Source organism: Dermacentor andersoni, chromosome 10, assembly GCF_023375885.2.
Source record: "Dermacentor andersoni chromosome 10, qqDerAnde1_hic_scaffold, whole genome shotgun sequence".
NCBI lineage: Eukaryota > Metazoa > Arthropoda > Arachnida > Ixodida > Ixodidae > Dermacentor > Dermacentor andersoni.
The window spans coordinates 3,170,859-3,194,544 of record NC_092823.1 but is presented as its reverse complement, the minus strand read 5'-3'; the positions used below and the strand labels follow the sequence as shown (position 1 = coordinate 3,194,544).

At 42.6% G+C, this 23,686-nt stretch overlaps 1 long non-coding RNA gene across 1 annotated transcript; it reads left to right on the top strand.

Moving 5' to 3' along the window:
* The first annotated feature begins 458 nt into the window (after nucleotides 1-458).
* Nucleotides 459-14,048, top strand: LOC140213628 (uncharacterized). Its single transcript, XR_011890541.1, has 4 exons — nucleotides 459-544; nucleotides 2,257-2,362; nucleotides 4,864-4,933; nucleotides 12,257-14,048. It is a non-coding gene; the product is annotated as an uncharacterized lncRNA (long non-coding RNA).
* The last annotated feature ends 9,638 nt before the right edge of the window (nucleotides 14,049-23,686 follow it).

Below are 23,686 nucleotides of genomic sequence, written 5' to 3'. Positions count from 1 at the left end.
GAAACTTTGGCGCCTGCACTGTAAACACAAATGAGCCCATATGGGCGTTTTAACAGTTGATATGCCATTTTTCCCCCCCAGCTTAATATGAGTACGCCCACGAGAAGAAGTAAAATAAGCTAGAACCATTATTATACCCCCGACCCCATTTGAAGGGGCATTGCGGTTGTAAAATGGGGGTTTTCAAGAAATAACGGTGGCGTAGGGGAAATTGAGACGAGCCAAACAGAGAAAAGAATAACTCAGCCATGACCAACAAGGCAGTCAGCCGTAGCGACAATTTCAGTAGGATTATTTCTGCAGTCAGATTCTAAATATCGCGCGCAATGTGTGTCGGCGCTGTTTTTCTGTTCGGAGTAGCCGCGCCTTGGTGCTGCAGAGGACGCCGAAGTCGGAACTACGCGCGGAGGAACACCAGCCTTCGGAGCGCGCGCGCGCCCGAAGAAAGAAACGCAGCTTTCAGCGACGGCCATTCGACCAGCGACGGCACATTCTTCTACCGTGGTTGATGTTTCTCACTGCTTTGAACCCCCAAGACTCCACGGTAAGTGACTTTGAACGATTATTACATGTTCTATGAGTGTGCATGTGTTCTAAGTGAGGAGACGCGCTGATATGACTTGTTGAAGGTCTCAATACAACATGGCGCGACAGTTGACCGTCCAGAACCATTTTGCACGATCACTGTGTTTCTTCGAGCTTTGTCGTAATCGAGGCGACTTGAGTGCTCAGAGTCAAGCGAGTGTACTTAAAAATTAGGATTTTATATAATGAGGGACTTTGCCGCGTCTTTAATTGGGCGGATGTGAGCATTCGACATGATCCCCGAAGCGCAAGCCACTACCATAATAGTTACGCGCAGTGCGAGGTGAGCTAAGCTTCGCCGCCTAACCGCGGCCTGAAAATGTGGCGGCTCGTTAAGGGCTTACTGCGGTGCGCGTGTGTGAGTGTTTGTACAGCGATCATTTGAGCGAGAACCGGCGGCGCTTCTTTGTGCGCGGTATCTGCTAGCTGGCGCGCACGTGGCGCCAATCCCCTAGCCCGTGCGATTGTGTGCAGTAGGTCGCCCACTTAGCGCGCATTGTGCAGATTTGCCAGTACGCTCCTTTCTATTGTCTGTGTCTCTTCGCGCCCACGTCGTTGATTGTGCAGGCAGTGCGCGACTGCGGCACGTAGCATGTAGAGCCTGCGCCCGTCGACTTTGATCTACGGGCGTGAAATGTCGGCGGCGCGTTTGTGGTATTAAAAGCGTGTGGTGAGCTTCCTACGGCACTACGGGTCAACGCCGCATGAGCTGCCGGTCAGAGTATAAGAACCTCTTTATTGTTAGCGTACTGCTTGGCGGTAACAGGTGCCCTGCTTGGGTTCAGATTACTGGATACGCCGTCACTTGAACCTCGGCGGCCGGAACAGGTAAGTACCAGTGGCGCCGGCACCTCGGCCGGCAGAAAACGGTGCCCGTGCCGTGACGAGATATATCAATTTACGCGATAGCATTGCCGGTGATAGGTCATACGGGCGGTTCGCTCCATGCCTGTGTTCTTTACTGAGGCCGCCACTACGCCTGCGGTGCACTTACTACGTTATATCTATATAGTCGATGCTTGTGCAATGTTATTCAACAGCTGGCGCTGTGCTCTGGATACCTGAACTTGTTTAATGTTTAATTACTTTGCTGCTGTGCCATTGCCTATTGGGTACAGATATTTAGTATTGAATTCTAGGTGCCAAATTAACACAAAGAAGTTGCGCTTTTCAACTCAGGATCATATCACACATCACAGCGTCATCCTATATTGCACGAGTATTAATAACAAAATTTCTGTTGCTGGTGAAAAAAAAAAAGGGGGGGGGGGCAGACCGATCAACCTGTAACCTGTATCTGTGAGAAAAATGTGCTTCAAGTCCGCGATTGTCTATAAAAAAAGGTACTACCTTGGTATTCAATGTCAGTAACACTCATAAGTTATGCATCCTTTTGTGTGAAATAATTTGTCTTAGAAGCCATTCATTGTAAGGGATCAGTAAACATCTCATAGCTTAAGTAGTGCATATGTGCATGAGTTGGGCAAAGGTATTGGTTTGTAAAGAGCAAAGCCATTAAGATATAAAATATTGGCAAGCTTAGTTTAACAATAAGCTGACGAATATACAAAACCTAATGTAGCAGCAGATGTTCTCCAAGATAAGCTTGTGACCAGCTTTTTTGTGTTCTGTGTGATCACTGTAGTGTCAAATTTTTCATTTTTATTTCAGGACTGCGGCTGCGGTCGTTTCATTGCCAACTGTGAGGATGAAGCAGCTTCATGGCCGGAGATCGGGCGCCTCCCATCAGTTTCCCTTTTCAGCAATAGAGGCCTTGGTATGCTCTTACCTAGAGTTTGCTTTTTTACCCTGTATGTTTTGAGCGCAATGGCTAGTTTAGCGGCATTACTTAGAGTGATTGGTGTGACACCTGTTCCATAGGAGGTATGCAGGTTATCCCACGTAACTCTAGCAAACTTTTAAAAATATGAATATGCCATCTAGCTGCACAGAACCTATGTAATGTTGTTTCCTGTCTCTTGGAAATACTTAGATTTGCTGCATTTTGCCTAATTACCTAATTAGTCTTAATCAATTAATCAACTTCTCAAATGTAATTAGATACAAAGTCTCAATTATAAAATTGTAGAGCAACGTGAAAATTTCCCAGTGCAGCTATCTGTGGCTCAATATGTGCTACATAATGTGTTTTTAGAGCATGAAAGAAGCCTGAGAATCTCGCAAAGTGCCTTGAGTATGTTTCTGTGTGACAGCGCCTGTGTTGTGTTCTTCCTTCAGTCCTCGTCTTTTGCGCTGTACTAACAGTCGACCTCGAGTGGCCATTCCCGTGGCAGTCTTGCATGTATTGAGTGCTTGCCCTGTATAGGCATGTGTGTTTCCAGTAAGCAAAAAATACTGAAGGAGCCCAACGTGATGTATTTCAGGACAAGTGTATGGTGTAAATTACTATGTGACAATAAAATAAACTGAAACAAGACTTCACAGTAGAGGTATGCAGGTGTGTGCATCAGCATAATGACGAAAACCTCATGCAAGTTTAGAAAAATATTCATTAAGTTAGTTTCTGTCATTCTTCTCTGTCACATTATTATTGCAAAAATGTGCTCTCTAGTATTGCACGATTAAAAACACAGTTCAAACACATCATTTGCTGGAACCTTGACATTCATAGCAACATAGAGAGGAATGGTTAAAAATTTGCTTTGCTTCTCTGACCTTCATTTTAGGTCTTTCTCATGTTTGCTAAGCTTCTTAAACTATCATAGACCCCTTCCAGGGTTTACAGGCAGCTTGAGCACATTGTGCCAGATTGTGGAGAAGCTGCAGAGGTCGCAGTGTGTATAATGGTGTGCGGCAAATGCAAGTTTATTGCAAGATGCATTATGCTCAGTACCAATTATATTAAGTTATAATTTTAGCAAAAATCTCTGTTTTCCAGATATATATCAATGTGTCTCCAAAGAACTGCACTTTTTAAAAGAGTTGCTCATTCTCTGTCTACTGTTCGGTGTTGTTAAATGCATGTATGTTGGACAGCATAGTGCTTGGCCTTCAGCTGAAGGTAGTAGTGTAGGTAGTAGGTAGTAGTGTAGAAAGTGGTAGCAGTAGTAGCTTTATGCATGTGCATAAAGCTGCAGTAAGCCAAATGCGAAAAGATAAGGGCTAATACGATACAGCCACGTAGTAAAATTTACACAAGCAAACTGTTTGATGCAATCCCTAGGAAACTAAGCAAAAATATAAGAATGTGCTTATATGATAAACAGTACCTATGTTTCAGGCGCATGGCCTTCTACCGCCATATTCCATAACAGTTCATTATTTAACACTTTAAAACTACTTGCCCTGTTCATGTCTAACTGCTTTAAATTCGAAAATTTTCATTGATTGCACTATGAAGGTTTTGGGCGTGGCTTAAGTTACTGCCAGAATTAAATTTATAGTTGTGGCCGTCCTATGTGTGATAACAAAAAGCCATTTTGGAACCAGGTGACTGTTATGCAGTATGCTAAGTGTGCGTATTAGAACAGCCACTTATATTTTCATTGTAACCATGTATAAAGTATGTATGTACACATCTCGAAGCCATAGACTGTGTACTGTTAATTGGAGGTGTTATTGTGTGAAGTAGGTTTTTTTGTAAGCATTGTCTAGAATTTGCACTACATTAAGGTGTAGTGAAGCCAAGCGAAAAATATTGACAAAATGGCTAAAGTACATTCTTAAGAGTATTAAGCGCACTTAGATGACTTTACAGCATGTAATAAAACAAGAATGGGAACTGAAGTGCTTAATTTTTGTTCATTATTACCATATGGCACCAACATGCAATGAAGACAAAAGAGGAAGAGAAGTGCACTAAAGGGCAACTTGCTCCTGATGGGAGCTGCATTCACATCTACATGATGCATGCAATCTTTGAGTTATAGCAGCAGCTAACCACCTGTTCACATTGTTGCACATTTGTATTGTTTATGTACTAAGTCTGGCCCTGGAAGTGTTAAGCAGTGCCACTTGTGGCATTGGTGCTGCATGCAAGAGATCCTTCTAACCACAGGTGTTATGTATTATGTAAACCTAAGTTCTTTTAAATTCATGTAACCCACAAAAGCTCCATTTGAAAGGATGTGCCATATTTGCCACCATTGCAATGAGTAGCATTGGCTGACAGTCACAGTGCGAGACGTTAACCTTGCTCAGCTATTATGCAAAACTATTTTACATACAAATGTGGTAATTAGTATACATGCTGAAAGCCTCACAGAATAAAATTTTTTATTCGCATCTTACAACGATTGTTATTTTGCTTTAACTCAGGAGGCCTTTCTACCTGCGTTGCATCCTGTGGCTGGACCACTCCCACGATCTCGGCAGAATCGTTACACAGGTGTGTTCTCTTGCGATTCTCAGTACTGATATTTTCTAGTTTACGTTCAATGTAAATGCACAGATCACATGAAAAACAGGTTAAAAGATGAGCTCACAGGCACTGTATCCAAATGTTTGTTAGGAAGGAAAATCTTTTTTACAAGTTGTCATTATAGCAACACAAGAGAGTGTGCACATCACACCACCAGTACCTAGCAAGCAACAGCATTATACCGTAGAAGAAGCCAAAACATCAGGCGAAAACCTGTACTAAACTAGGGACTGTATTAGGACCTTTTCGAGGCTTAAACTATTTCTTGGGTTACTCTGTCTAATTGCTTGAACTGAACTGACGTGTCCTGCAAAACAATTTGCATTCGCATTTGATACAATCTGCAGCAAAATATGAACAAAGGGCTGCAATACTCTAAGGGCCTACTATTGAAGTTGCAACCAGTCTTCCCAGTGTACTGCAGCCTCAGGAACATGAAATGTGGTACACTGTACCACATGCACACACTACAAATTTTAATCCATGGGCATCTATCTGTACACTGTGCTTGTGCAGGACTGCGCAACTGGCTGTTTATTCGTAACTGAAACAGCTACGTACATCAAGACTGTATTGGGAAGCCACCATCTTTTTCAGTCAGTGTAACAGTCCATAAACATATGGATTTCCATGAGCATTTTGTCTGCCACACTTTTCTTTGTCGTTTTTTTTGCACTCCAGCTTTGATGGCTGCAAGACACTTCAGGCTGGCTGAAGAGACAGTGGTAGCCTAGTAGGTGGCCTCACAAAGTTGTTATTTTGATTTTTAAGAGCCGACTTGCTTTGGACAATGCTGAATAACACATCAAAAGGCATGGGATTATTGACAAGGTTAGAATGACTTTGAAAGAAGTTTAAGGCTTCTTTTAAACTCTGATCTGTCTGCTGAGACCAAATCATGTCAGCTTTTAATGAAGCAATGTTCAGGTTGGAAAGCTGCAAGGCTGTGTGGGTACTCAAACACCATCATTGATTCATATAGCTGAAGTTGCTGTGACATCAAGGCAGAAGGAAATGACATGGCAAAGGAAAGGTTGGTCGACAAAGGACTCATTGGCAATTATGTAGGTTCAAGGGCTATTGCACTGAGTAAGAAAGTGTGTTCCTGATACAGCGTGAACAGTGTTAATGCTGAAGAACAAACTGGCACCATCTCCCCAGTCCTACACAAGCACGTGCATAGAAAGGGATGCCTGTTGGCCTTGAGGGCCACCACTGGAGGGATCACCTGCTATCGCTGTGACATAGAATGTGACATCAGATGACTATAGTTCACACCTTTGCTGCAGCTCGCTGGCTGGGCAATTGAAGCCTTGATTGTAAGGATGAAAAGTTTCAATCACAAGGTGGCAATTTAGTTGCCAACTCTTACAGCATGGTTCACTACTCAGTGCTGCAGTGCTGGACGTATTTGACCAAGCCTGGTGCGAGTTCTCATGAGTACCCATGTTCAAGCTGCCGCTAGATACTTAGTTGATAAAGTCACTGAAAATGAAATTTGGTCATCGAAAGAGTCATGAAAACGATGCACACAAGGCTTGTAGCGTGCTTACTTGGTATGACCTCAGTCAAGACACCCTGTGTAGAGATGCTGACAAAAGTGCAGCAGAAGTGTGGATTGAGGAGACAAAAATATAAGCTGTTCAAGTTCCACATATAACAAACTGATAATAAATCGCCGTTCAGCAAGAACTCCGGCAAAAGGGGCAAGCTGCACTCCCCACAACGAATGCTATAAAAACAGTACTGTTATTGCAGCAAAATTGCCTATAGCTCTTTTGATAGCTTGATAGCTGGTATCACACAATGTTTTCTATGCCACGGAAATATTCCAGCACGTGGGGGCCACAATTCTCCTAGAGGCCAATACAGACACAGGTTGCCAGCAAGCATGGACTAAAGATTTTTCCGTTTGCATTGATGTAGTCTGCCACATTTTGTTTTCTTGGGTGCACAGTCACACTGGGGTAACAATTTTCTGCCTGAATATTCATCGCAGGGAGCACTGCAGCCAGCTAAAGCGAGTTTTTTGTTCACACCTTGCCACAGATTCGGCAAGATGTAGACTTGACCCATTTTTCTAGGCACGTTTGTTGGGTTCAAGAAAGAACACAGAGTAGCTTAAGAACTTTATTCCTTCTAGATTTAAGGCGTGGGGCCAGGTATTAACCATTGTTTTAAGAATTTTCCCAAACCGCGAAAGATTCTTTCTTGAAAGTCTTCTCATATCAGCTTGATACAGTCCCTGGCTTAGTATGGGTGCATGTGCTGTGGCTTTGTTTTAGTCTGTTTAAAAGGTCGTTTTCCTTTTGAGTGTTCCAGTCGCAAAGAAATCACAAATATATTTTGATTTCAGGAACCCTTGTGACATTACATAATTCCTTTACATGTTGCAACCAAGCTTATTTTTTAAACACATGCCTTTCTTTCAGCATGAAAAAAACATCTTAGATGAAACAAGGCAAAAATGGCTGCTTATGCATTTGTACGATATTCCAACTGAGAGGGGTGAAAAGTAATAAAATGTTCTACTTTCATAATTTTTCTACCATGTGTACAACATTTCTTAATAGGCATGAAGCAAATTCACTTTTATCACTAGCCTATTACAGAAACAAAAAATGAGAAACTGAGCTTTTAAGGGGGCCCTCAGAAGGGCCCAGTCCGTGCGTCTTCTTTTCTAGCGCCATGGCTGTGAGCGCAGCTGAGCACATCTGCAGCCTGCACACCCTGTTCTAGAGGTGATCTGCTGCCTGTGGAAAGACTAGACGTGCTGATATGGCGTGGTATTATGTGCACAGTCTTCCCCCGTGTTTAGTACACGGGGTTGCATAATCTGTAGTTTCAGAGATGCATTGAACTTTGATACAGACAAAGCATTCACCTCCACTGCCAGCACTTTTCATGATGGTGTCGTTCCACTGTGTGTGGCAGTATCAAAGAGGACAGGGTGGATGCGAAAGCAAGGCTGGGTTTGCTTCATGCTACCTATGTGAAGGTATCGTTAACACACCGTGAAACCGTATCTTTGGTCGCTGACTCTCAAATTCAAAATTTTTTTCTCATTCAGATTTGTGTTTTCTGACTGCGGCCTTTTCCGTGGGAAAACAATCCATTTGCAAATGTACTTATTTGACTAAACGGTCGAATCTGAGTACAACAAACCAAATTGCTGATTTTGGTGCATTCGTTATGTTGGGGTTCCTTTGTATATTTCTCCAGAAAAAGCCGACCATTGTCTGCTCACACTCCGCCGCGCCCGCCCATATAGGAATAAACTTAATTTTGGTTGGCCACGATGCTTATTGGTGTAGTAGCTGTCGTGTGTCCACCCATACACATTTTGTTGGCTTCCCGAAAACCTCAAAGAACAGCGGTATTTTGCTTATGTGCATTCACTAATCAAATAAGTACATGTTTGCTAGAATCCCCATAATATTGAGTTAGCTGGTCTGTTTGAAAATGTTCAAAATATGGCAGTTAGATTTGTAATAAGAAGTCATACTAAAAGGCTTTGTATTACAGAGAGTAAGGGTAAGCTGCAATGGAAGGATTTAAAAGACTGGGAAATCTCTTCAGTTAAGATTATTTCAAGCATATACTGTTCCAAACATGTAGAGAATAGAGAAATTCATATCAGGCTATCATCATACCTCACAAGAAAGAGATTACACTAAAAAGGTTTATTAATTTCCTTTACTTATAGGTGATGCCTCACATTGTTTTTTCCTTGGACCAAAGGGACTGCGAGGTTTTTCAGCCTGCAATTGTTTGCATAGTTTTCAAAGAGAATTCCCTCCCTGCTTTGTGTGCTTGATTTGAATGTAAGTTACATTACACAGAATGTATACCCCCCCTGCAATGCCAGTACAGGCAAAGCAGGTACTAAATGAATAACCACGAAAGGATTTTGGAGCGAGCAAAAATGGCATGTGCAATAGATATGCGTAGATGTCCCATTGGTGTTGCTGTCAAACAAGAAATTGGGATATCGAGGAACTCAGCAAAGTAACTACATGTGTGCTTACCAAACTATAGCTGTCATTTACACCTTGATTGTGACTTAGCTACCAAAAGAAGTTTTTTTGTCTTGTTCTTTTTCTGTTAAAATGTACTTTTTTCTTTGTCTACTTTCGTTTGGGTTTTTGTAGCTATATCGTGCACATGTGGCCAATAATGCCGTGTGGAAGTTAGTGGTTGTTGGTATTTCTCACTGCCTGTCGTTTGTTCAATGTGTGTACTAAAGTCAATAGAGCACCAACTAGTATAAACTAGTGTGTTGAATTTGTTTTCTTGTTTTAGTACAAATGATCTGACTGGTTATGTGCCCAAATAAACAATCAGATTATGAAAACAAAGTTCATCAGAACATGTCATGCATTTTACTTATAATTACCCTATTTCAACTGCAGAACCCACATATTAAGGCATGTAGGTTTAAGTGGAACAAGTCTTTTTGCAATCCTTAGTTCTGAATAGGTGAGAGCAGTGATAAGGGCACAAAGTGAGTCCACATAGATAAATGGCATGGTGCACTGTGCACTGACTAATAATTGATGTGTTTTTGCAACAGACAAGCAAATAAATATCCAGTAATGCCTTGTCAGAGGCACGAAAGCACATAAAGAGGCAGGGGGTGGTCAGATACAAATGTGCTGTGGTTTCAGGGTTGTTAATAAGCATACCACTTTTCTGTAACTTCAGAGAACATGTGCTGCGCTGACACATTAATCTTTTTTTTTCTTGTTATATTGTGGGATTTGATTAGTTTCTGGGTTAATGGTTGCTGCTTTCGCTAACATGTTGCACTTATGAAATTTGGGCTGTCATCGGCACTGTTTACAGTGTATGTACTCTTATGGTCAAATTATAGTGGTTCTTAATCGTGAAGGCTCTCATTCAAATATAAGCTTGTCTGGTCTACATATGCTTTCCTTCATGCCAAAGGAATAAGATATACTATGTTTATGTCAGAAGGAAAGAAATTAGACTGGTGTCTATTATTGCACATAAATCTATGCTTAGTTGCGTTAACATTTTTGCATAATTTCAACAACTTATTTAGTGCATTTCTGTAACATTCACACTCTTTCTTATCCACTTAGGTGTAAGGAATAAAGGCAAAAAAGTAAAGCATTGCAGTGGATTTAACTTAATGCTCTTGATTCTTGTTACCTTCTTGATAGCCTTTCTATTTGGAAGAGCCTATGTACAAAAGCATGTTTTGACCAAATAGGCTGCTGTTTGGGAGGCTTTGCAAGCACCACTATAACGTGACAAAAGCAGTGTGTGGCCATTTGGTTATATAAATTCTGGCGTAATGACACCACAAAAAGTAAACAAAGATATGTACGCACATGACACAAGCACCGGATCTCACTTCAAGCTTTAAAATAAGGAAACAGGCAATATTTAATAACAGGTGGAGACATGATGTGATGATATCTGTTAAAAGAAATTCTTTATGCAGTGCAACTAATGGATCACTGATACATTCGTCATACTTTTTAAATGTTGCAAGCCACAATTACCTTGCATGTTGTCAGGTCGCAATACCTGGCTACAACGCAAGTTTTGTGGAACACAGGACCGCAGTCACATTCTTTGCAGTATTTAACATTGTGTGATGGAGGATTGTTTCACACGGATGACTCATACTCCCTCAATTTCCCTGATTTCGCATTAATAGAGCATCCCATCTGTCCAATGTAGGCACGGCCTTATGATGGCAGCAGACTATACAACGCTTGCGGCCTAGCTCACTAGATGCATATTGTGCTTCAACCACAACCAACCTTTTCCTTTTTTTGGCTTCTGCCTTTTATTACAGCACAAAACTCTCCTAACAAGGGCCTAAGAAAACAATGATTTGCGCAACTAAATTAGGCATGAATATGGAATATAATGAATGAGGTGAAGTAAAAAAGTGGTTGCAGTTGTTTCGTATGCATTTGTAATTTTCATGGGTAATTGTGTAGCTGGTCTCTACGGGCAAAAATTTTTTTTCTGTATGAAACATGTGATGAGAGATTTGCTCTGATGAGAAAAAAAGACAAGCCAGGAAAACAAATTAATTTGTTGCGTGCAGCACAATTTGCAGGCGGTGCACTGTGCAACGGAGGTTATGTACAGTCAGCCATTCCCATCCAGTCATGCTTGCATTGCATACACACATTGTATTAATTTGAGATTGCGGCTAATGAAGTTTGTGTGGAATAACTCTCATTCGCACATAGTGATGCACTGCAACATAGATTGGTTTGTTCCTGTGTTCATCAAAACTTGTAGCCAAAAATTATGAGCAGATGTACATAAGATAATTAAGCTTTGGCAGATTAGCACGAAAAGAACAAATGCATCAGTCATTCTCAGCTACATTGCACAAAGAATTTGTTTTTGAATTAATGACATCACTTCCCGTCACTATGTGATGTATATGATGTCTGTTTTCTTATTAAAGCGAGAGTTGAGGTTAGGCACTTGTGTCCTGCATGTCTTTGTCTTCGTTTGCTTCTGTGGTGCCATTACACCAGAATAAGTCCATGACAGGAGCTGCCAGTCTATGCAGTTATACTACATTGGGCTCAGTACACCTGGCGGCCTGAATGTGACGAATGCGAAGTAGCAGTAAGAACTTCAGAAGGGTAGAATTTTGTGTCGGTGGTGCATATTACAGTATGGTGAAGCGCTATAGATGGAACAGTGTGAGGCGAGACAGATGGGAAAGTGCTACAGACAACTGTGAATGTTTACTGGAAAGTTTCACTGCAGCGGGACAATGCATGCGTTATCCTGGTGCAGCAAAATTTGCCAATGTTCATAGTTGTCAGTAGTACTTGCCCATCTTCATTACACTTCAGTAGCAGTAACAACATAAACCAACTGACCCGAGCAATAATGAAAGCCCACAGAATTGCCAAATTGTAGGAGAAATGTTTCAGTGTAACACGTGTTTTGTTAACTGACAAGCAAATGGCATACATGTCTGCGAACCGATGATCAGATGCATTCTTCATGCACATACATTATTTTGTACAACTGCTTCCTGCTTTGGTTTTTTATGGCTTTTAGGAAGCATTCCAAAGTACTTAACTGCTTGTCTGTTCTAAAATTGAATCTGTTCTCAGCCAGCACTATGTGGCATTACTGCATAAGCCCTTACTTCGTCACTGTCCTTCGCACTGTTCCCAACTAAATATGAATAACCAAATAACCATGTTTTTAAATTTTCAGATTATGAAGAAAATACTCTTAATATGTATTTCATTAGAAAAATTTTCTCAATTTTAGGAAGAAGTCTGGCTGGCCCCAAGCCTGGTGCAAAATGAAGAAATGGCACTCCACATCAATTCATGTTTACTTGTCGTCATAACCAGTCTGTTAGCTTAATTTTTGGTTCCTATTGAATTCTCAAGAAAGGTACCAACTCTGTCATTCAATCTGCGAACAAATTTTTGCACTTGGGGATGCAGCCATGCACAAAGCCTTTGAGCTCATTAATATCTTTATTTTTTAAAGAAAGTGCAGCTGCTGCGTGGAGCAATAGGTTGAATAAGACGAGGGTAAATGAAAAGATGGCGAAATTAGTCATCAACAGTTGTCCAACAAAGGAAGTCTCAAGCTGGAGGCAACATCTTTGCAAGAGAACCAAATGGCTCCAGCCTGAGACATTCGTTGTTCAACCTGGCAAGTCTCCTTCTCTAAATATTTCCTCTAGCCTGAGACCTATATCCATTCCACCACCCTTGACCAACAATACACCTATACATTTGGCAACCCATGGAAAGGTAGCAAATTCACATTCAGGGAAAGTGAATGTAGTGTGCACCCTGGAAGGTAGCATGAACAGTATTTTATTTACTTAATGAAATGCAGATTTGCTATCCAATTACTTTATTTTGATCCCCGTTTTATAATTGGACAGCATGGTTCCTCAGAGAGAATAATAATTCGAAGCTCACACAATTTTGCTCCTTTATGTCTGTTAAATATGTCCTGGCTGCTACACTATCAGCCCTGTCTGCAATTGCGTAGCAGTGTTTTGAGCATGCATCCAAATTCAAAAGAATAGTTAGGCTTCTACCTCAGAATGTTTGCTACTGTGTTGCAGCTCGAATTCTATGTCTAGGTGGTCACTGTGATGCCATGTGCTTTTTAAATAAGACCAATATGCTATTTGAAGGGCAATTAAATGCAATCTCAAATGACCTCAGCTCGGGGAATGACACAATTGGAGGTCAATATAAGGAGGATTTGATTTCTGAAAACAAGGCACTTAAACGGGAGAAAGCATGACTAATTTCGTATAAAGATGCTGCTTTTGGATATGATCAGGGAACGTACTTGTTCGTGGCTGCATTTGCAACATGTTACATTGTTGGCTTTATATATTGCACTGGGTACAGTGAAATGTTGCTGCTTGCACAATATTCAACTAAACATGGTAGCCATGCTAATGTGTCCATGCAGAACACAACTCATCCACTATTATGGACTACAGTGGAATCTCGATAAACGAAAATCGCTTCGAAACTGCCGCTTAAATAGGACACCATCCTGATAATTGGTTGGCTCTCTGCAATGTCTCTCAGTAAATATAATGCCTGGTAAATGGAACCAATTTCCCTGGCACCTTGAGGCTCCATTTAAAGAGCACCCACTGTAAAAATATAGGGGGGATCGTGTTTGGAACTTTCATAAATGTAGTCTTAAACAAAACCGCATTTCAGTGGGAGCGAAATGCAAAAGCACCTGTGTACTTAGACAGGTGCATGTTAAAGAACCCCAGGTTGTCCAAATTAATTCGGGTTACTCGCTATGGCATGTGTCATAATCAGAAGGTGGGTTCTGGTTCGTAAAATACAATAATTTTTAATAGCTTGCTCAGAAATCCAGCACTAAATTATGTAGCTTGTTTGTGTGATGAGTCCCAATTTCTTAATTTAGTACTTTGACATTTATCATATTTGTGTGCTAGTCCATGCAAAATACCACTGATCGGCCTCATTATACCAGCCACTGTTAATTAGGAATGGCTTAGTCAAGCAACTTAAACTTACAGCACAAACACCTAAGACGAACCACAAAAAGAAGATACAACACACACTGGTGCTAACTTCTTTATTTCTTCATCGTCGATGCAATATAAACCCTAGGCCACACTACCGCGCAGGCACTCAGATTACATTACAGAGATCTGCCAAATTATCACATACGCAAGCGTAGGAAGTGAAATTCAGATGGATGCAGGGACAAAGATATCTTACTAATGCAATTATCGCCCTGCCTTTCTTGTGGTAAGCCTCTAAGGCAAGCCGCACATGCTCATTCTTGCTTTTGCCAAGAATCGACGTCCCATCAAGTTGTGCCTCACAATTGTTGCAAGAGTTTATATGCGCACCAAGGTGCGCTCCTCTATCTACATTTTTGTTTACTTGTTGCGCATGTTCCCTGAGTCGCTCATTGATGCAATGCCATATCTAGCCAAGCTATGTCTTAGCACATGAGAGTGAATTGTATAAACCACGCCGACCGCGCACAACACGTATGAAGCATCATGCCGAATTTGGCGTCCTCCTCTGCCCTCTCCGCAGGTGCGGGAGCATAGCTTTAAAAGCTTGTTCGGTGCAGAAAACGCCAAAGGAACACTATGCCTGCAAGCAATTTTCTTGAGTTGATAGATGACCTTATGTGTTTAAGGGACCGCGCAGGGAACATGCACAAAAAGTAAACAAAAATGTAGATAGAAGAGTGCACATTGTTGCACATATAAACTCTTGCAAGAATTGTGAGGCACGACTTGATGGGACGTCGATTCTTGGCAAAAGCATGAATGAGCTTGCGCGGCTTGCCTTAGAGGCCTACGACATAAAAAGGCAAAATGGTAATTGCATCAGTGACATAGCTTTGTCCCTGCACCCATCTGAATTTGAGTTCCTACGTTTGCATATGTGATAATTTGGGAGATCTCTGTAATGTAATGTGTGTGCCTGTGCAGTTGCGTGGCCTAGGGCATATATATGCATCGACGACGAAGAAATAAAGAAGTTGTCAGTTAGTGCCAGCGTGTGTCGTGTCTGCCTTTTGCGGTTCGTCTTAGGTGTTTGCTCTGTAAGTTTTAAGTTCAGAATTATGTGCCAACTAGGCCAAATGAAGTTTTACTCTTAGTCAAGCGAGCTCAATATATAGTCTGTGCAAAAGTGTGGAGCGTCAGTACAAAGTAACAGTTCAAACACATGGCTCTGTAGTTACAGTTCAGTATGAAACGAGATAAGATTTCTTAGCATTTCTTTCATTTACTAATTTCATTGTATTAGGACATGTAGAATACTAGCAACTGGCAGGCTTACAATGTACAGTGCTCTTTTTAAAATCCAGACAATTGTTTTACTGGGGCAGAAATGTGCTTTCTTTTGGGCCCGGAAGTGAACATATTATATTTCTTACATTTGGTGTAAAATAAATTTTCTTCACTGTCAGTGTGTGTCTCGTGCATTTTTCCTTTCAGCAAGTAGCAACTGCTCTCGAAGGCGTTTGCTGGCCTCGGAGGCACTGCCGATAAGCTAGGACGACTGTATAAAAGCTTTGCAAAGAGGGGCTCTGTGATCAGCGAAAGGGAAAAAAATGAAGACGTGCGGTGACGGGTTCATTCGCCATTGGACCACGTGTGCGCGTGACTTGGTCGATTCAGCGGTGGCCCTGTGCCGTCGATTGGACCACGTGTGGCGAGCCCGCGGCGAAATGCTTCGTGGCGGTAGGCCGCGCCTATGCAGCAGCAGACGGAACACCGCAGGCCAAGGTGTCGGACGCCGGCGTTCGCTCCGAGCAGGTGCGACGCCTGCTCGGGTGGCAGCTCACGGACGGCCGAGTTCCCTTGAGCCTTGATCGCCGGCGTTCGACATTTCGGCCTGCGGTGTTCCGTCTGGTACTGCGTAAGTGCGTGACCCGCGCCACCATGCATTTCGCTACGAGCTTGCCGCACCTAAACTAAAATGCCTGTAATTCCTTCACAATACTCCCATTGTACCTCCCAGTCAAATAGGGGGGGGGGGGGGGGTGAAGTGGGCGTATACGGTACCCCCGTTGTGTGCCCAATTAATGCCCACGTCAATGGGAGTTTTATCGTACGCCCTTTCAATGGGAGCAAAAAGATGTACAAAAGGGAATGCGCTAGAGGACAAGCAAAAAACGCCCATCTGGGTGTTTTTTTGTTTAAAGTGTGCTTTCACCTAGTTCTCGCATTGCTTATCGTCTTGAATTTCCATTCCCCGGCCTTCCCCGTGTTTTCCTCATAATCGGATCGTGGTGTCTGGCACGTAAAACCACATAATTTATTTTTTTACTGCTGACATGCAAATGCTAGTGAACATATACCATGCAGTTATTGCAGCTGGGTCGTAAGCTGTCTGAAATGCTTCCATTGTAGTATTCCCCAATTTTACGCTTAACCTTTTGAGATGCTGGCTACACAAGTAGGCACAGCAAGACAGTGCATCAATAGCGAAAGCACTGATGAAAGTACCGATATTTAAAATGTGTTTTATACGCCTTTAAACACTTATTATTAGAACTGTGCTGCAATTTTGAATAACGTGGAGAATGTTTTAGCAAAATGAGTGGGAAGGTAGACGGCTGGGTGTTCTTACTCTGTGTCAGTATGTTGTATGTAGCAGGTCCACTTCTTTTATTGCTTCTCACAATGTCATGCACCAGGCATAATTTTGAAGTGGCCGGATAAGTGCTTTTCAAGCTTTTCAGAACACGAAATAGTATATGTTCTCATATTTGATGTTCCTGTAGGGAGTTGTCGCATGGAACCGAAATTTTGTATACTTGACAAAACTCCCTAAACAATTGAAAATTCTTAATCTTTTCTGTTGCTGCACACTTTCAACGATTCTGAAGATGCAAGAGATGTGGTGAAAGCACATTTTCAATCAACGGGATAAAGCGGCATCTGAAAGGGTTCAGCAAAATTTGCGCGTTTCACGTGTGCTGGCGCGATAGGAAATCGCTGTTGGAAACGCGCGTTCAGCTTGCGGTCAGCTTCGCCTCACGCGATTAGCCTTGGCCATGACGACGGGCTTGGCTGAAGACATCGGCCCGGCCTAGGCCCGTCGGTTGAGGCGAAACTGATCACAAAATGAATGCGCGTTTCGAACAACCATCGCCGATCGCGCACCAGGTTACACAGAAAAATTTTAAAAACACTTCCTCAAGTGGTCGCTGAACTTGTATAGCAGCCCGGCTTATACAAATGCCGCTATGACACTTGGCACCACAATGAACGACACAAAATGTCACCTTTTGAATGACCCAACGGTGTGCAATCTACGAGACAATGCGGAATATAAAATAAAAAAAAAACATGTGGTGCTCATTCGGTGCCGTTACATCGCCTCTCCTTACCTTGACTGGTGGGTATTCTAATTTCTGTAACATGTTGTGCTGTTCTGCGCAGTAACAGAGAACATAAACAGGCACACCTGCATTTGGTTGCAAGCTCAAATGGTGCATGTGTAAAGTCCTTATTATTTTGTTGGGAGAAGTATAGAGATCTTGTTCGGCTTAAAATACGGCTGCCGCCAAATTTCGCAACACGAAACGATAAAAGCCCAAGAACAAATCATTTTTACATCGACTGCTGCGTTTAATGCAAATTTATAGCTCCCGCTTTCGCACAAAGAATGAAACTTCACTTCAGATCTGGCAAGGAGTGGCAAGAAGCCCGCAGCAAAGAGTGAAAAGAGCACTTTATCTTGCATTGAACTAATTATTATGCAAGGGTCGGTTGCGGAAAAAAAACGTTCAATGCCTGAGCAGGAGCGCATTTATATTCGGGGAGAAAGAAGTCGTGTTCATCCTTTAGTTTGTACCTTTCCTCACTTATGGTCTACAGTAGCTGTTCTCTGTGCTCGACAGATGAAAAGGCGGGCAGATTACAGAACAACCTTGGAACTCCTGAAATGATATTCAAAGCTATTGTATCCTACCTTTGATGTCATTTACAGACGAAACTCTTTGAACAACATTTGACCCTTGTACACTGAAGCAAACAGTGTGTATTACAAGCCGACTAGAAGAAAGAGTTTTTTTTTTTTTTTTAGAGCTGAATACATATGCGACGTCGAAACAACCTGCACCACTACTTGCACCGGCTTGTATCGACGCATAAACCTCTCAGTTCAATTTACGTGTACAGGGCAGCGTCTTATCGTAAGTTTCAGTGTGTAGAATTGCGGAAAAATTGTAGTTTTTCAATTTTGTTGGTGGAAGCAATTCTCTGAAACATGTGCGCTACGTATAGCATAAAATTATGGGGTTTTACGTGCCAAAACCACTTTCTGATTATGAGGCACGCCGTAGCGGAGGACTCCGGAAATTTCGACCACCTGGGGTTCTTTAACATGCACCTAAATCTAAGTACACGGGTGTTTTCGCATTTCACCCCCATCGAAATGCGGCCGCCGTGGCCGGGATTCGATCCCGCGACCTCGTGCTCAGCAGCCAAACACCATAGCCACTGAGCAACCACGGCGGGGTAGTATAGCATAATTGTGTCAGCTAGTCTACCCCTCAGGTAAACGGCAACTGCGTCAGGAGCACCAGTTTCTTCCTTGGAGACTGGCTTACGAGTGAGAAAAATACAGAAAGCAGCTAGCCTGCTGTCATGGCAGTGGTTTGTTAATGTGGAAGAGGGAGGCGCCATCTTGTTTGTAGTCTGCCATGTGCTCGACGAGCACGCGAGTTGCTCGGCAGACGCAAGGGGCTGTGAGCGCCATGCAGTTGTGTTCTGTTTTGCTTTTTCACAATTTTAACTTTCAGCCACTATCTTCTTGCCGCGACAATATTTTTTATGTGTCTGTATGGTTTTTTACGTGCGCATTAGGTGCCAGCAGCGCGTCCTAGCTTCTTGAATCTTTACTCCATCCGGTTAGAGATGCGCGAGCCAGGATCTCATAGAGCTTTACTATTCCATTTCAGCAGGAAAACATTAGGCCGACAAATGTGCTTCATTTCATATTATTTTTTTTTATGAAGAGCGTTCGCACCGAAGAAGAATCTACACATCAAACAATAGGGCAGAGATGGAGATCTCCTATACATATTACAAAGAGCACATTTTATATAAGCAAATGCCTAATAAAGCTTCTTGCAGTTTTTCTGAGCAACTGTCTTGCTATCTTGCTTCGCGATCGAACAACAACAAAAAAAGCATTTTTTTGTTGAAAATGATATTCGTGATGGCGTAACAAGTCCTCGGCAGCCGAAGCGACAGCAGCAAAAGTGCCGCAGTTTCGCACATCATACGAAGCCACCAAATAGAAAAGAAAGCAAAAAATGACACCAAAAGAAGCAAACAGGAAAGGGAACATTTTACGTCTACGTGTTGCTTTATTAGTTCATAGCTCTGAAAAGCTAGAGCCAGATATACATATGCTATTTAAAATTTTCGTTGGCTAGCAGAAACGCGGCGACGCTATTATGCCAGAACTGAAACTAGTCCACCAGTCTTCGTACTGCGTATAGCTGCTGGATGCATACTTCATTGTCGTCTTCTTTGCTCGGCGTATATGTCTACTTCATTTGTGTGGTATTAATGTATCTGCGTACTACACGCTACTCCAGAAAATGCAATCACGACTACAATAAGAGAGGGAGCCAGAGATGAAAGCGGCGCAACTCGAAGGTACGGTCTTTTATGGACACTTAATAACGACCTGTAATTGGTGGGATTTGGGTATCTGGCCACTTTGCCTCCTATAAATGGACAATTTAAGGTGTTCTATCGCACGGAGGAGAACGATAAATGCGTCGAAGTAAAGCTTGTAAGAAGAAAGGCGCGCCGAGTTAGCGTGGAGCTATACCGCGTGGGCATCCGATAATTTACATAATTAAAATAAACGCACAAGATACAGCTGCCATAAAATTTCACCCCATGAGAACACATGTGTTGAACACATCACCGCTCTACCTAACTCTTAGGACCATAGCAGAACTCGATACTCCAAAATTATTTGCCATAACTTTCGCGCCCACTGTGACATGACACACGTATATAGGAGCCGCCGTCATTTTCCTTTCTCTAGCTGTAGCAATCACCATCATCATCGCCATCATCATAAACCCATCTTTAGGTCCACTGCCACGACGAAGGCCTCTCCGTGCGACCTCCATTACCCTTGTCTTGCGTTAGCCGATTCCAATTTGGACATGCTAATTTCCCAATTTCATCACCGCACCTAAATTTCCGCCGTCCTCGACTGCGCTCCCATTCCTTTCGCATCCATTCTCTAAATATATTCGTCCACCGGTTATCCATCCTACGCAATACATGGTGGGCCCAGATCCTTTTTTTCTGGTAATGTCAACTAGGGTATTGGCTATCCCCATTTGCTTACTGACCCACACCACTGTATTGCTGTCTCTTCATATTACCCCTAAAATTTCTCGTTCCATCGCTGTTCGAGTGATCCTTAACTTGCCCTACAGCTTCTTCGTTATCCTCCAAGTATCTGCCCCACAGGCTAGCACCGGTAGAATGCAATGATTGCACATTTTGCTCTTCAACAACAGTGATAAGCTTCCAATCAGGATTTGGTAATGCCTGCCATATGCAACAACTTAAAAGATGGCTCCGGTAGCTTCTTGGCGATTCATTGTCGCGATCACGGATGCACACCTATTGAGGACCAATGCGCGATTGTTTCCCGTGGCAGCACGCAGCTCTTCCATGAAGATGATGCGCTTCAGATGATGCAATCATCTGAAGCGCAGATGATTGCGAAATTGGGTGATCAGTGTGTTAGCTTCCCTTCACTGGCTCTCACAGAAAAAGAACCAAGTTTCTTGGAGGCGGCATCACATGCCTCGTTTCTATGTTACATGAATGCGCAGTTCATTTTCATGTAAGTGCATGCGCAGTCTACACTGCTTCACATGTATAAAAGATTCAGTGGTACAATAAACTGAATTGAAAGTTTTAGCTTGGTGTGTCGTCTTACGTCCGTGTCGTTTTTTGTTGCGCAATATCATTTGAGCTGAGGATTGGCGCTGCTTTTACCCGCCGTTATATTTTTTAGTACAAAAAAAGACTGAACTAAGAGGTTGATTGACTGAATTATAATTGTGCGTAATTACAGCAAAAAAGGCCGAAAGGAAGCCAAACTGAACTCGTTAAGATTACGCATCCCTAAAGTAGGAACCGGAATGATGGCTTCACTAAAAGAAAAAAAAAAGACATTGGCTGACCCCGGAGATGGATGGATGGATGGATGGATGGATAGAATAAGTTTACTGAGAGGTCCTGCGAGCTACGGGGCGCAAGACCCCATATAGCGGGCTACTCCCACGCTGGGACCGGCAGTTGTAACTCTCTGGCCGCATCTTGGGCTCGCTGGACGGCCCAGACCTGCTCCGCCAGGTTCGTGCTGCGTAACACTTCTTGTTGTCTGGTGGAGTCTTGATTCTTGTTTGCGTGGGTCCGACCGCTAGTAATCTGGGCCGATCCCGAACGTTGCGCTGTTTAAACAACAAACCACATGGTTCACTAATGCGCCCATGTACAGTTCGTCTCTCTTCGGCGTCAACCGCTGTTGACTCGCCTTTATTATGGACATGAACCGTCACATTAGAGATAATTTCTTTCTGTCTTAATATGCCCGCGTACCTGTCGGCATACTAGTACATAGGGCAATAGTTAATGGTATCCTACAATTTTGGCGGCAACACATTGCCCATCTTTGAAAAGGTCCAAGACTACAAGGTGGGATCATAATACGAAACATTTATTTGGAGAACTAAAGGCCATTTCAATAACTGGCATTATTATTTAACTAATTGACCCTCAATACAAAATAAACTCGGAATATTACAGAGCGCACAAATGGATGGTTGCTTGATGTACCGGGAGCTCTGCGGGAGCTCTGCCGACCGTAAATCGCTGCGTTTTCTGTCCGATGTCGTTCTACCTGACGCAGTATGAGTGTTACTAAAAGCAGCGACGCGCATGAAACCTCTTTACATTGGATACTTCGAACATCACAGTGAAGCATGCCTTACGGCTTCTGAATCACGGTACGCTAAAAGACCGCCCCTCCCACCCCCTCCCCCAAATTTGGTTTTAAAATAATATTACATTTCTTTTTTCCTGATTGCCACCGTTTGAATACGAACCCTTGATATGCTTTCTTGTGGTATGGTTTCGAATGCAACACTCCCCCCTTAGACAATCAGCATTCTTTAAAGGGTTAATAGATTACTGCAAGAATCGTACACAAAGCATGCGCATTTATTAAGAAGGTAAAGCCACGTCATTCGTCTTAAGGCGTCAAACAATGAACGCATCACAGACGGCTCTTTGGTTTATGTTCCAAGACGTGGAGAGGTATTGACCAGTCAACATAATGACGTTGGAAGTGAAAGAAATCACTACAATTGTTTTACTCTTTTAAACAACCATGGACATCATTTACCATAAAAAAAACGAAAAAAACGAGACGTGCATAGCCACCGTGGTGACCTGGTGGCTCTGACGCAGCGCTGACAAGCACGAGATCGTGAGATGAAATCCTGGCGCGGGCTACCGCATATCGACGGGGCTGAAATGCAAGAATGCCCGTGTACTGTGCATTCGCTGCACGTTTAATAACCACAGGATGTCCAAAATCGTCGGCAGTTCCTCCCTATACGCAGTGCCTCATAAGGAGATCACCGTTTTTGGCAGGTAAAATCCAACAATTTAAACGTATAAAACGCGCCCGCGCTCCGAACATTTTCTCGAGCGTTTTCGGCATCCGGCACCCATTCTCAATAAGCATTTTTATTACCAGTTTCTCGCCAATGACCACTCGGCCTGCATTTTATCGCTTTCTTACGCATATGTCGTCGCCAAGCAAACAAACCTATTTTTCCGGCCCGTGGTTGCACCACATGCGTGAGCGATGCGCGAGTGAACGTAAGGTGACTGTGTTTGACGTGTGAGTGAACTCTCGTTATACCGTCACGTTGTCATGACAGCCACCATCTTAGCGCGCACCAACAATAGTGGTTAGGGCAGGAAAGAATGGGTTTTATTCCAGAAACTTTCCGTAATATATCTGAATACAAGCGGAAGATTGAAAAAATAAGACTACCACAGTAATGGCAAGAAACACAATCATGGAGAAAAGTCTACCAAGGCAACAAATAAAATGCGAATAGAAAGGTTATAAATGTAACCCTAAGTTTAACTCGACAAGTACCAGTGTCACATTTTTTCATGAAACATTTATCTACGTAAGTCTGCTATGTTTCACTCCTCTCTGCGCTTTCTTTGTCATTAGATCAAAAAGCTTGAACTCATAATTTTCTCATGCGGCCGAATGCACGTGCCAGGTATACTCATGATATTATAAATTTCCCTTTTGCAGCATTTGCATGCGGTCTATCCAATTCTGGCATCCTTTCTTTGAAACCTATAACACACCGGTTCAGCCATGGGAATTGTATCACAACATTCAAGAATTTTCTTATGGGTCCTAAGCGATTCCCCTCCTCCTAATAATATTATTGTGTCATTCCTAAGTGCACTTTTATACCTGCACCCTCTCATTCTGTTTTTATGTTAATATTTTTCTGTCGGTAGAATGCTATCTAATGTTCATCATAATGCCGGATGTTAAACATTCCTGTAATTTGGAAAACACACTTTACTTTAAGCTTTATTATTCCTTCATTTAT